General features: G+C 45.3%; 1 protein-coding gene across 1 annotated transcript in view; it reads right to left on the bottom strand.

Moving 5' to 3' along the window:
• The window catches only part of CEP128 (centrosomal protein 128), an 860,263-nt gene extending 845,084 nt beyond the window's left edge, over positions 1 to 15,179 (bottom strand). The window contains exon 1 of the mRNA XM_085626613.1: positions 15,047 to 15,179. The gene's annotated coding sequence lies outside the window, so the exon portion shown is untranslated. The remainder of the gene's footprint in view (positions 1 to 15,046) is intronic.
• Between the last annotated feature and the right edge of the window lie 407 nt (positions 15,180 to 15,586).

Raw genomic sequence — 15,586 nt, 5'->3', positions numbered from 1 at the left:
TGATGGATTTAACCCAGATCTCTTGACTGGGGGTGAATGTTTTGATTTGTTCTGCATTCCGTCCATCAATTGTGTGTCTTTTGCTTGGAATTTCAGAAAGCACACCGAGTCCGATCATTCAGGTCTTTTACCACAAACACTCCGCATAATTGCTTGCACTTTACGACATCAACACAGCAGGGCCATCCTACTGGCGGCTAAGAGAGAGGGATAACCTTTCCTTATCAATGCCAATATGGTCTCCTTCTTGGCAGACTACTCACCGGAGACCAACTCTTGATGCAGGAGGTTCCTAGCGTTCCGTGCCTGGATTAAATGCAAAGACATAAAATATGAACTCCTGACACATGATTGTCACTGTGGAAGGACATATGCAGGAGGTCTTCGATCCAGGGGAACTGGAACTCTTTCTGGATACTCTGGAGGAGCTCCCGAAGGACATGGCGATCAAGGACAGTGCTGCATCTAGCAATAGGTAGAATCTCTCCCACGGTGGAAACCTCTCAGGTACCAGCCAAGATATCAAAGAATGGGAGGTATCCCCAGAGGAGAGTTAGGCCATGCTGGGCTGCATCGGGTGGTATAAGCATTGCACAAAGACAGGGGCAGAGATAAGTTACAATCCCTATTGAAACAGCCAGATGAGAGCACTGGAGACATCACAGAGGACTGACTATATCCTTTCACTTTTCTCTGAACAGTGAGGTGCTTTGTTAATTATATTGTATTGTCTTAGTTTACCTTATTGCTGAGATTTTCAGAATTCTGGGCTACCACCTTCCTTTAGTCTTCATGCTCGACCCAATGAGTGGCCCTCCTTACATAACTCCCCTGAAATAGCCGGTAATGCGGGGTGATGACCCAGGGGGTTAAACCCATACCCTCAAACCAGCTTCTCTAGATGCTTGCAAGACTGATTCGACTACCCTAGAGCGCAGTAGGCATATCCCCTTGTGCACTCCTTCCTTTAGCCCATGTAGCACCTCTCTGCTTCCAGTGCTTGGCAGAAAGGAGGAGGCTGGATTAACCCTGCCTAGCACAGGTCTGAGCTCGAGACCCAAAGTCCAATGGTTATTTTTTACTCTTTTCTCCCCGAGTGCATCTGTGCACTTTCCTCTTTCTCCTCTCCCCTTCCCTTTAGTACCAAATTGGCCAGCAAATACCAACCCTTCCACAGGGATCGCCTATCTCACACTATCGCCGGGGACGGGGATAGCAAACTCACCTGTACTCCCATGGCAATATCACAGCCAGTTACTATATTGCTAATGAAGGTTAATGGTTTAGCCCACTATATTAAAGTGCAAAAACATTTTACAATACTACACACAAAACATACAGACATAGCATTGCTCCAAGAGATCAATCCCTAGCGGAGTCACGAAAACTTAAAAGAGAACGGTTGAGAGTGGCTATTAGTAGCAGCAGAACAGTAAATTACAAGGGGAGCCTTCCACTGAGAACAGCTGCTCCAAGAAGTGCTGAGTAACTATAATCATTGCAAAGCGACTGCTGTGTAAGGCCCTCAAGACTTGAGTAGAGGCAGAGAGTCGAATGGTTTCTGCAAATATACCAGTTTGGGAGAAATCTATGTTGTGTATGTATGCCCCCACCACAGATAAATCCCGCTTCCTTGCCCAACTGTCCACTGGTTACATCATTTGGGAAGTCTCTTGTCCTTTTGGGAGACAGCTGGAACCTACTTCCAAACTCAATCTTAGAACGAACCAGTCAGGTAGACTCTCACCACTGGGCTGACAGGGCCCTGCTGAAGGACCTACAGGAGAACTATACATTGGAGGAGGCATGACGTGTGCTCCACCCATCAGATAGAGATTACAACGTATTATCTTGGACCCAGTCTCGAATTGACAAATTTCTTGTGCAAGCAGACTGCTCCTGTGATATTTTGGAGAGATGCATTGCTGACCACTGCCTGGTTAGATTAGGCCTGGACCTGGGTAGAGCGTTTGCTTACAAGTGCCCGAGGGCAAGGAGCAGCTTTGCAACAATATCCGATCATACTTTACTGACCTGTAGGATCAGTGGGCTCCCAGAGAGAACTCTGGGCAGCAGGAAAAGTGACACCTGAGAGGAAGAATGATTCAGGACTCAGTGCTGACGAAGCGCAAGGCCCAGGCAGAACTTCGGGCCCTAAAATCTGAGGAAAGCTCCCAAATGGCACAATACACAGCTATCCCTACGGCAACACTGAGAAACCAGTTTGACTTGGCAAAGCTACGCCCGAACTCCTTTTTCCTCAGGCGCTACCGAAAATGTTTTGGTCAAGCTCTGTTGGCGCAATTATAATCACGATGAGGCAGCTGGTAGGCTCCTGGCTGCCCAACTATGACAGAGGGAATTCAAATGAGCTATTCCTGCGATCCGTGACACTTCGGGATTCCTCCTGGTCCAACCTAGAGACATAGCTGACAGTTGTGAAGCCTTCAACTCCCGTTTGTACTTCATAATGAAGGTCTGCCTTTTATACTATTTCCCAACAGCCGAAGTATCCTGCGGAGGTTTCCTCTTTGATACCTTTCAGATTGACCACGGTACCCGCCAGGGATGCCCGCTGACCCCACTGCTCTTCCTCCTTGCTATAGAACCTGTAGCAGCCACCATCCATAGGGCGAAGGAGGTTGAAGGAATCTCCACTGAAGCAGGGGAAAATAAGGCCAGGCTTTATACGGACGGCATTCTGCTCCTCTTATCGTCCACGGGCTTCCAAAGCTGCGGTGATGTCCATCATATAGGACTTCTTTACCGTCTCAGGCCACCAACTCAACTAGTCAAAAAGGTAGACCCTCCCCATGACATGACTCACCACTCGTGCTTGCATCTATGGCTACAATGTCAAATGGGTACTGGATGAACGCTCCAAGCAGGAATACCTCAAGTGTCCTTGTGGGGGAAGGGTTCAAACAGTGAAGTTGACCGTAGCACCATGCGTCAATTATTTCTTTGGTATGCTGCCCCTCAGGATCCCCAGACGACTTCTGGTGCACATTGAAGTGGAAAGCAGGTGCTAAATATGGAGCAGGTGCAAATCCAAAATACACGAGTCTTGCCTATGGGTTGACACGGTGGCAGCGGGTCTGAGGCTCTCCCACATGACCTCCTATAGCCTGGCCTTCCACCTCTACCAGCTCGTTCACCACTTGCACCCTGGTCACAAGACCCCATTCTAGGTGCGCCTGGAACATAACGTTCTTAGCTTCCCATCGATGTCCTACCCCCTCCCCCGTCAATAGCCCCCAACCCAATCCTGGCTGTGACAGCAGCAGTATAAAGGGAAGCTCACAGCTGGGCACCAAAAAAATATCAAACTCACAGTGCAATACAGCCAACCAGACAATGGATATTCAAAAATTACTTCTTTCCCACAGATATTTGATCAGTTTGGGGATGGCACGAATCAAGTTCAGTGCTATTTCCTACCTAAATCTTTCCCTCTGCGCAGTAGCATGAAGCAGACCTAATACAATTTAAGAAAACACACCACTTATAGCAGCGCTAAATTTGTAAAGAAATAAGTGCCAGGGCCCAAGGTATTGTTCAGGAGGCCACTGCAGGTAGCATTACTGACTGCAACTGCCATTACTGCTACATGCCAGAATAAACGATCCCTACTGAACATCACACGCCGGGAAATGTGACAATTTGGCTAATTCCAGGCCACCCAAAACAGTAAGACTGGCCTGGACAAACTAGAATTACTTTCCAGAATGTTTATTTCATTGTTTAACTAATGTTCTGTATACAAAATAGACATACAGTGCCACCATGTGGTAGACTGTCATAAGTGTTGTTGACAAGCACTGTCAAACGCCAGCACAAGTTAAGCACTGTTTTAGAGAGGACTTTTGGATTCTGCTGTGGGTGGTAGTTTCAGCAGACGGTTTACCCATTGTCTTCAGCCATCCGTTATGATGCTTTATCACACTGATGCATTCCATGTTACCATCATAACCAGAAAACGAATGAAGTTTTCAATGGATTGCAATGTTTGCAGATGGTACATACAGGGAGGGTCGATGGAGTGAAATTCTTAATTTTCCAAGGCCTGTAATGAGATGATCCATGTACACAGTGGTTTCACAAGTGCAGCCATGTTGCATAACCCATGTGCCTGCCCTGTGCTGGCACATAATGCCCTCAAGACTCATCTACGAGCCATGTGGTGTCCTTCACCTCTTTCGTGAAGTATTCTGACATGCTCCCATGCATTACAACCTTATTTAATATGCTTGAGTTTGTATCCACAATGTTGTGCACTTTCTTCTGCTAAATGTTTTATTCTATGCCTGCACATTAACTCCACATAAACACCCTTAACATAATATTCTATTTGTAACACTATGCAGTACCATGCGTTTTCATATGATAGCACACACACACACTTGCATCAATTATGCAGAACCAGCCTGTTACATGTGATTGCATGTAATGTTCACAAACTGGTGTCAATTGTGAAAGTAAAACAGTTTCAGCATTTCAGTGTCATCATATTCAGGGCAACATCTACTACATGCAAGCCCCAAATAATGTATCCACCACGCCATACAATATATTTTATGCCGCAAACATCTCTTTGGTATTAAACACTGTGCCTGTACAGCGAAATGTGCTGAACATCCTTTGAACATTTTGAACCATATGCCAGCTCTGTTATCATGCCAACCTTAATACCAATCCTTTAACTCCATGTCAAAGGATAAATCTAGAACATGGTTCGGTTCAAAATCTTTATTCGACACTATCAGCATAGGCGATCAAGAATAGTTATTAAAATACAGTACATCATAAAACATTAAAATGTACATCCAAGATTCAATATCACACAGACAAAACAGTGCTAAAATTAATCAGAAATACATTTCCTAGCACGTATTTCTTTCCAAATATAAGAGGTGACACGAAAATCATACTGCAGGGGACTGCAAGGTGCACAGAAAACGCATTGGAGCATTACGATCCTGATACTGTGTTCAAAAAATTGATTTTGTGCTTCCTTATGTTCAAATAAAATTGGCAAAAATGCATAAAGTGCTGGGTGCTCTGTTTTGGAATTCCGTCGCATGGGCACGGATCAGACATTCTTTGCCATTGATTAATGATGGGGAAAATGACAAGATGATGTATAATATCTAGCCGCAATCTAGTAAAAAAAAACAAGAACACAAAAATGATGCGTGCTTGTCACCATGGTCAGATAAGTTTGGGAACCCTCGGGCAGAGCGTATGACAGATATGTGACAACCGTGGATTTTCTAACGTCATCAAGGGCTCTATTTTCTGCCCACACATCAGATAAAACTGCCTTCAACTCTGACTTCTGGAGCATAACAAGTCTAAATGGCTCCTGAAGCCTGGAAAATACAAACACCAATTTAAGAGTGTCAATAATGGAAGACAACCATGGGATTCGAAAAGCATGATAAAACATTAAACAATAGATACACGATAGTGATACGTGCACAGCCAGGATATGCTAAGTTTAAGTTTTTAAGAACTTTTTAATTCAGTGCCGCCTGGGTGTCACTCTCCGAACATGAGTGACATCATGAAAGAAACGGGCTGCATTCCCAAAAACTTGGGATATGTCCCCAGGGCTCTGTTTAGTGAATTACTCCGCAGAGGTTAATTAATTGTTGCATATAAATAATCAAATCATACTCCAGATGTTGTTCCAATTTGCTATATTGTTAGTTTCACAACATAACTTGTCTTGTTGATTTCACAATATCTCTTATATAGTCGAAACAACTAAATTTCCCAACATGCAAGTTGCTTAATCATTTCAATTCTCCCAATGCATTTTGGCCAGTTGTGGCCTTCGTCAAGGGAATATCTGTAAATAATATGAACATACGCTACTCAGTAATCAGGCTTGAGATGAGAATAGATTAGTTGGTGGGTATTTACATTATGCCATGCAAATTTTAAAGTGGTGCTGGTAAGTGTTTATAATCACGTGTTATAGGTGGTTTTAGAAAATCAAGGCATAGAAAAATAGCAACACAAGTGTCAGCCACCATACATGAGCACATCATGAACTCAACTCATGTATGGTGGCTGACAATTGTGTTGCTATTTTTCTATTCCTTGATTTTCTAAAACCACCTATAACACGTGATTATAAACACTTACAAGCACCACTTTAAAATTCGCATGGCAGAATGTACATACCCACCAACTAATATATCACATCAGACCATACATACCCACTTAAACAATTTTCCAACTGTAGAACCAACAACGTCATCTATGCGATTCGCTGCCCCTGTAATTTACTATACATAGGGCAGACAACACAAATGATTAATCAGCGTATCTCACAACATGAAAGCCGTATCAGGTGTAATGTTACCACCGCACCTCTGGTGACACACTATAGAGAAAACAACCACTCGGAGAATGATATAACTTGGCAAATCATAGACCGCCTACAATTACCCATTCGAGGTGGTAACCTTCAACTTCTACTCAACAAGTGTGAATGTAGATGGATCACTCGCTGTAATTCTGTCACAGGACCTGAATTCCCTTGATGAGTGGAAAACAGTTATCACCTACACATAGGAACTGCTTCCTTCCAATTGATGCTGTTCCGCCTTGAGATCCTTCTACCCCCCCACCCCTGTTCCTTGCCCTTCATGGGTATACAACATTGGGTAATTTTTATTCCTCCCCATTAATTACCATGGTTATTTCTTAACCTATTGCGACAGTTTAATCTGGCACCGTTTTGTTTTCAAACCGTAATAATCTGTATCCCTTTTGACAGTAATTTCCTTATCTACTCCCTTCCTTTTTCTTCCAAAACCCGCCCATCCCCCTTCCCCCACCTACCAACACCACCCCCCCCCCTTCCCCTCTCTCCCCTGCCATTTTGCACTAAACGTTATATATGACCTATATATGACTAATACACTGTTTTCCTGTGTAAATTGTATACCTTTGTCGATTTCAATTTGGACTCTGTACCTTACTCCTTTATGTAGCCCAATTGTGTATATATGATGGCAATACATTTTCAATTTATTTTTCATAATGTGGTATAATCCGGGTTCTGTGTAAACATGAGTTGTGCTGTCCTCTTAAATTTCTATCGTCGGCCATCTTCCTTAGGCCATTCACACCTTTCTCCTTCCCCCAGGGGTACCTACTCGCGTCTCTGTCTCCGTCTAGTTGCATCCCGACCACCTCTCACGTGATTTATTGCACTTAGCTTTAATCGTCCTTATCTCGAAAACCGCCATAGACGCTTCACTCGTCTGCCCCGCTTGTTACCGGACCCATCCCAGCTGCCTTTCCCCGCCAATCATTTACCGATCGGTCCTCTCTTCTTTGGATCTAATCCCGCCGGTAAGCACCTACATTCGTTTTTTAGATCCTACGTGCTCATTAACTGTACTCATTTCTCCTGACGTCTACGTATGGTTAATTAACGCTCTCCCGTTTGCCCTTTGTCGTTTCTCAGAGCGCAGTCTGCAATAATCATTTCCTCACTACCATTGCCCTTGGTAAGCTTGCCTTTTCCTCTAGAGCCATTCCAGAGTAATTCTGCCGTGATGCACAGACGCCTCCATTATACCTTTGATTGAGTCTACACATTCCTTACCACCGCGACACAAGGAAACCCTCCCCTCCTTCTTTGCCTTATTTTAGTCCATTTATCCGGGTCCTTCTATTTATTTTCACTCCTTTTCTTATTTCTATAGAAGTACCTATTGATTCATGCGTAACCTTAGTCCTGATGATGACTTCAAGTTAACGAAGTCGAAACGCAGTCGACTCTACAACACCAATTGCGGCATTGAAAAGGGTCTTGTTCTAATCATGAGAATAATGATTGTAATGCTCCACTGTCTGTAAATACTTTGGTTTGACCCTTATTGTTTATTTATCTTGCTCCGCTTCACGTTGCTACCTCACCATTTTGCCACTGCGCCGCTTCACTCATCATTACAACCCCAGTGCTCACATGGTTGTTATGTTTACTATAATTTAGATGTGCTATGTACTTCTATCTATAAATAACAACCTTTACGCCTTTCTTGGTCTCCTTTTTTTTCCTGTTTGCTATGATTAATTCCAAAATCCTAATGGTCCCTCCACATGTTTAACCAGTTGAGACATTGTTGTTTTGTTGTTACTATAAACACTTACTGGCACCACTTTAAAATTTGCATGGCACAATGTAAATACCCACCAACTAATATATTCTCATCTCAAGCCTGATTACTGAGTAGCGTATGTTCATATTATTTACAGATATTCCCTTGACGAAGGCCACAACTGGCCGAAATGCATTGGGACAATTGAAATGATTAAGCAACTTGCATGTTGGGAAATGTAGTTGTTTCGACTATATAAGAGATATTGTGAAATCAACAAGACAAGTTATGTTGTGAAACTAACAATATAGCAAATTGGAACAACATCTGGTGTATCATATGATTATTTATATGCAACAATTTATTAACCTCTACGGAGGAATTCACTAAACAGAGCCCTGGGGTCATATCCCAAGTTTTTGGGAATGCAGCCCGTTTCAAACATTAAACAATCCCATATGATTGCCTTAATACATTTTGTCTTGGAATTGGCCCATATTGAACGCCACAGTAGGATAGGTTTAAGTAGTAACGTCTTCCAAGTGAGTTAACCCCACTTCCTTGTGGGTGAATGAAGATGACAAAGAAGGAGTGCACAAAAGAAGCCTTAAAAAGGTGTTTTCCTTGGCCTGTAGAGGGCTACTAGATGTATGGCCCCACACACCCCCACCATAGGTAGCGGCTGCTAGTGCTCTTGCTTTATATATGGTAATCATATCCCATATAGAGTAACAGCTAAGCTTACATGAGAACCTTAACACACCCTCACACACTCTATTCATCTTACGCCGGGTACTGTTTATGTGTCAAGCCTATGAACCATTACTAGAGAAAAGAATGCCTAGATAACAAAATTAATTCACCTTTGCTATGGGTGTGCCCACCAAGAACAAGCATTTGCAAAGCAATAGGTCTCGCATTTATAGGAGTTTGAGCTATTGGCATTGTAAATGACAATGCTTTTTATTTAAGTTTGGTTATTTAAAACATAAATAAAAGGCACTGTCATTTATAATGCCAATAGCTCAAACTCGTATAACTGCGAGACCTATTGCATTGCTTGTTTGAATCTGTAATGTGACTAGATGTTTTTATCTGTGTTAAGGACAGACAAGCCTTTTGCGCCTTAAGTGTAAAGTTTCACTGTTATATGAAACCCACAACGTTGTGTGGACACCCCGGTTGCATGTCAAGTGTTTATATGTACAGCGAGTGGGTAGCACATGTGTTGTAGTCAGTGTGTAGCACATGTAGTGTATGAGTCTGAGTACTGGTGCCAGTGGGAACCATTTGGGATGGCTCTGGATTAGCAGGGCACAGGACAGTGAAAGTGTATTGCCTGCATTCCTATGGCTTGAGGGTGGAGTTGCAGATACTGAAGTGAGGAAGGATGGAGTCAAGGCTTCCTATAGCAAGTCAATGAGGACATTGTTAGGAAAGGCCTGCTGATTAACTTGTCTTCAGCACTGCCATTTGGTAGATGGCAGGGGTGATGAGTGAGACTGCAGTTTCTTGTGTTCGCAGTGAGAACGTTTCTAGACAAGACCTGCCCTTTTATCTGTCAGTGATTAGTACTTCAGGAAAGCTGAAGAGAACTAGGTGCAAATATTTCACACTTTATTGTGCCCTTGGTATGGATACTCCAACTTGGAGCCCATACCATTGCTACCTAAAAAAAAGGAAAAAGGACTTTTAATGGCCAGCTGCCTCCTCTCCACCGTCCTCGTCATCTTCCTTCTTCCTGCAGTCCTGGCTGGCAGGAGGCAGCACCCGGGCACACAGACTCCCCTGGTTCAGTGCTCAGACGGGAACAGGGAGCCTTTGCATGTTCCTCATCAGGCTGTGTAATGCAGCCTGGTGGGGAACATGCAAAGTACACATAAACTGTTCGGCCGGCCCAAAAGGGCTGGCTAAACAGCACATGCGGACTTAGGGAGTGCAAACCACTCCTCCCCTGCTCTGGCCAGCCCGCCCCGCGCTGCCACTGACTGCAACCGAAAAAAAAAAAATGATAATAATGATACATTATTATCATTTTATTTGACCTTTGGAGCAGTGGGGCGATGCTCCTCCGCGTTAGCGGTGGAGCCGCCACGGTTTGGAAGCACGTTTTATGACCCTAACATTCCGACCTCATACTTTCCAAAACCTTTTGGGTAGAAAATCCATCAATCCAAGCACCTTGGTAAGATCTATATAGCTTGCAGTGGTGTTCAGTGGCACAGGCATTGCTGACTCGTGATATTCCTGTTGTTTTTTCAAAGGCCAGCACCTTCAATGGATATTGATCCAGTACTGTGTCCACGTCTGTGAAGTGGCCATCTCGATGTGTGATTTCCCGCATGCTTACATAGTCTAGGTGGTTGTGCACCAGGGCCGAATAGCAGATCTACAGTTCGCTTGTGCCCTTTGATGGGCTATTCACCTTGCCTCTGAGGCGGCAGAACTGCAGTATGTGTTACTTCACAAAAAACACCCTTAAATATGCAATGCATTTTTAAATTGATTTAGAGTAATATCACACCGTACAGCACGCAACAAGATGTATTGTACAGCAAGATGTTCAACATTCACCCTCTTGCCCTTGCTTTATTACTTCTTGCAGAGGCTGCCCCCGAAGGGGGCTTCACGGGCCGGCGCCATAACAGCTGTCAGGGACCCAAAAAATCTGGTTTGGACGCGCCCGGAGACAAAGGGGATGAGGGGGCAGCTCCCCCCCCCCCCCCCAAGAGTGAGCATGCCAAGAAAAGGGCCCCGAAACACCCTGCCAATGGGGGGCCAGTTATTGGTTCGAACCCCTCAATGGGGGAAGCCGCCACCCTGACAAGGGGAATTTGGGGGATTATAAGGCAGCAAAGCACTCTGCCAGCACAATCCATGGATTCAACCTCGGAGAGCTGGGAAGCAGTGCCACGACGATCACAAAAGAAAGGACCCAGAAGGATTTGTCGCCAGTAACAACAGGGAAGGAATTGCGGATTTACCGGCTCCGGAGGCGGCGTGGCATTGCGGGTCTGCCAAGATCGACTCCCCGCGCTCCAGGGGTCTCGTGGCAGCGGACCAGAGATCCGCGCTCCCGAAGACATCTGGGGGTGCCGCGCTCCTTCCTCCTGTGTACCCGAGTGCAGCAAAGTTAGGAGCAAAGTTAGGAGCAGCATCGGAGCAAGGCGAGCCAGCGGAGTGCACCAGATGCCAGAGGTAGGCAAGTGTGAGGCTGCCAAGGGGGCATGGACCCCATCCTAATTCTCGACGAGGGGGCAAGGGGCGCGAGGTGCTTCCCCACCTGCTCTCTGGGGACGAAATATGGCCACAGAATGGCCGGGCGCCGGCGGCTGAAAGGAAGCGGAGGTGGGAGAGGTAGCCCAGCGAGGGGTGACTGCCCCTCCGAGTGCAGGGAAGAACGCGGCCTACCAGGAATCCTTCAGGCTGCCTGAACCCTCAACTTGTTTTAAATACTGACTGTTTTAACTTTATCAGTGCTCACAAACTACATAACTTGAAGGGCCGTCTGGAGAGGGGCATGTTGTGCAACACTAGGCCTCACCCCCTCCGAATTTGCAAACGGAGACTTCCACCTGCTCTAAAAACAAGACAAGCCCGGCGGAGCGTGGCGCGCGCGCTCGCTTGGGGGCGGGGGAGCGGACCCTTTGAAGTGCTCCCAAAAGGCGGATTGCATGGCGGCACGATGCGCGTGATTGTGCGCGTGGTAGCCATGCAATCCGCTTTTTGGGAGCACTTTTCAAAGCCCCTATAGTCTCGCTTTGCGATCGCTTACGCGATAGCAAGGCGAGACCTAAAAAGGACCTAACCTTCTGTGGAGTTTTCCCACAAGACATTATAGATGTTTGGATTAGTTAATCTTCAGTTTCTTAGATTTCATGAATCCGGCAAAGGAGTTCATTAAACGCTGCAGCCTGACCGCGGTCCTAGATTGTAGGACCATGTCGTCTGCATACAAAAGGACAGGAACCAGGCAACCAGTAACACTTAGTGCATTGGCCTGCAAGGACCGAAGAATATTATCTACACAATTTTTAAAAAGTAAAAATAAAAATGGGGCAAGCACACAACCCTGCCTCACACCCCGCCAAATTCTAAAAGATGGGGAGCATTCTTCATTGGGACCTTATCATACATTGGCTGGAAGATTTTTATACCATGGAGAAAGAAGGCAGACAATGTTTTCGAGAGCCCCATGTGAAAGCAGGGTATGCCACAGAATTGAGTGGTCCACTAGATCAAAAGCATTGCTAAGATCGGCAAAACACAACTAAAGGGATCCAGGCTTTGTCTTTGTGTATTTCCCAACCAGAAGATTGAAATGTACATATTGCTCCAAGTCCCTTCCTAAATCCATACTGGACATCCAACAGAATGGAATTATCAGTTGCCCAAGTACTCCAATCTCTACAAAACGACCATGCCCAACAGTTTCGCAGATGAATCTAGGAGGGAAATGCTGTAGTAGCACTTCTTGAAAATAGGGAGAATGATGGAGTTAACCCATGTAGAGAGTACTAAAACCAATTCTGCTGCATTGAAAACTCCAGTGAAAATTGAGCCCCATAGCTCAACCGTAACAATAAAAGCATCAACCGGGACCCCATCGGGTCCTGGGGCTTTACCTTTGGCGCAGCCTTTCAAAGCATCAAGGACCTCATCCAGGCTGAAATCCAAAGGCATGCAACTCTTAGAAATAGGGCTTATTTTTGCTTCTGCAGTAAACAAAAGGCTGGGCTTTAACACATTAGCAACCCGAAGAACAAAGATCATTTCAAAGTGATTTACCCAAGCTTGTAAGGACACATGTGATGTTAATTCTGGGATACAATCACTTTACAGAAACGGGGCACTTACAGTGCTCCAAAACAGAGTGTTGTCATTCGTTTCAGCTGCCTAGACCAGATTTAGCCAGGCCTTTTCCCTTAACTCCTTTTTCCTGGAGGCTAACGCCTCATTATAGTGTTTCCTGCAGGGCTTTAATGGGAATAAAAAAACTGGGGGGGGTCTCTCAAGAGGGTGTGGCCAATGCAATTAGAGGCGTGGCTTAAAACAAATAAGCAAAAAAATCTGCGCTTAGCATAGTGTGCTGCCCAACTGGTACTGTGCTGCTTCTGTCATTGTATCCAGATATATATTACAAGTAACCTTATACCAACAACAAGCCAGGACTATTGGCTTTGTCAATGGTTGATAGTTGTGTAAGATAAATAAGCAACAGCTATGGCTATGTTGTATAGCATATTGACAATGCTTTCGTTTTTAAATGATAAGGCTGTGAAAGAACTGTAACGAGTCTCTTTGAATTTACCTCACTCAAAGGCAGTGGAGAGTAGTACTGCTGCATAGTATTATTCTTTTGTTCGCCCTGAGAGTGAGGTCAAAAATGGACAGCTAGAGATGGACCAATCTGGCACCTGCTTTTTAGAACTGTCGGTACCGAGCATCGACAGGACCCGGACCACTTAAAGCCCTGCTTAATACCATAGGATCCTGTTGGGATGCAGTGAAGGGTGGCCTCAGCTTTTGGAGCCCTGCGTACACATACGGTAAAATCAACCCTGTCTATGATGCGACCCTGTGCTGGCAGGGCGCAAAAAGAGAAAATTAAGAGCCCCAGTATAACACTAAGATCCAAATCTACACTAAATGCAGTGGCTGTTCCTCGTCTAGGGTAGAGGAGTGTCGCCCCGCCTACTGCTTGCAGCTGAAGAAAACGTACCTTTAATAAAATGGTCAATGATCACATGACCATTTGAAGTGCAAGTGCACTGCGTCGCTCTAGACTAGGGTGGTTACTTAAACAACGTGCGCATGTTCAATTGGCCGACCGTCTTGCGTCGGCCAGCCGTACATGCACACTTCAACCGCACCACTATGAGCCGAGTTTATAGCCAGGCAGACTTCAGGCACAGGCTCCTAGTCAGAAAAGGGGTGCTCTGTTAGCCTGCTCAGACCAATCATGTGCTACTCTCATGCTGAAAATAGTATGACAGCAGCTTCATGATTGGTTACATGTTAGCACTTCACTTCCGAGTGGGGCTCGGAGGCTCTGTGGTTTGGAACAGGGGATGGTGGTCACATCATGAATATTAATGTGCTGGGTACGTCTCCGTTAGGGCAACATCCTATACAGCATAAATATCACAATGTAAAGTGCACCTGCAAGATATACACTAGCCATAATCTATGCGGTGCACGTCTCACTCTTTTCACTGCATAAGGTGCATGCAGTGCCCACGAACAGTCAAGCACACTACCCCTGCGGAGTATACCCATCGCACTTCATGTAGCATACCCCTATAACGCACTGCCTCACTCCATGCAGTATTATCTGTGCAATGCACTGCATCATTGTATGCAGTTGTGCAATGTACTGTCTCACTACACGTAATGTGCCTATGCAATGGCATTCTCGCTTCAAACACTTCAAGTGTGCACTCACTCCATGCAGCTAGTTTGCCTGTGTTGGACGAAGTACCACACCAGGCTGTGCCCCGAAGTAGATACGATCCAGCATCCTGTGTGGGTGGAAGCCCTTCATTTCAGTGTGGCATTGTATCGCTCCACGAAATTATCCTAGAAGCGTATTCTAGTAAAAGTGCAGTAAGTACCCAGTGCTGCAAACCAGTGTCAGTCCCAGAAACTGAATTAGTAATACTGTGTATGTAGAGAAGTTTGACTCACTCCGTGCATTCTTCTATCTCCACAAGCCTCGCTGCAAGGTGGACCATATGTGGTGCCTCACTATGACTCTAAACTCTAAAGCATGTTCCGGTGTAGTGGTAATCTACCAGTGTGTAATGCAATTCTGCTATGCGCCTACCTGCAGTGGCCTACATGAAACCCCCCCATATGTACAGCACTCATGCAATACACCCCTCCTAAGCCCACCTCCCTCTCAGTCCCCCGGCCGAACTCACCTGTCCCGCTCAGATCCCCGCTGCCATGCCTTCCGTAACTGCCCTCCGACCCCGCTGTACACACAGCCACTACCGCCGCTATGGCAACTTGAACCTGCCGCCCTGCAGAAAGAGACAGCGCGCCATAGACAGCGAGGGCGGACAACAGACAACGATGGAACGTGCTAACACGGCGGCCATGTCAGAGTGAATATTCGAAAACACTTTTGAACCGAACCGCACTATTTTGTACTTAACTCTATAAAATACACACAATATACAAGCTTTTCATCTAACTACAGTCAGTACTAAATTTATAACATTGGGATACCAGAAAATTACAAACTGCACGTCTAATAAACGATTTTCAATGTCCTTAAATACTTTGGAGACATACATTTTGTCATTGACCATTTGGTGGAACGCATTCTTTCTTTTAATATTGTCTATGAGAAAGATTAAGATATACACATCACAAGATGGCTGCATAACATCCGAAAATACAAGGGCCGCTCCCTTCCCAGCGTCTGTTTATCTCCATGTAAACTAGCGTCCCCAGCG

The sequence above is a fragment of the Triturus cristatus genome, chromosome 9 (genome assembly GCF_964204655.1).
Source record: "Triturus cristatus chromosome 9, aTriCri1.1, whole genome shotgun sequence".
Taxonomy (NCBI): Eukaryota; Metazoa; Chordata; class Amphibia; order Caudata; family Salamandridae; genus Triturus; species Triturus cristatus.
This window is presented reverse-complemented; position numbering and strand designations above follow the sequence as displayed.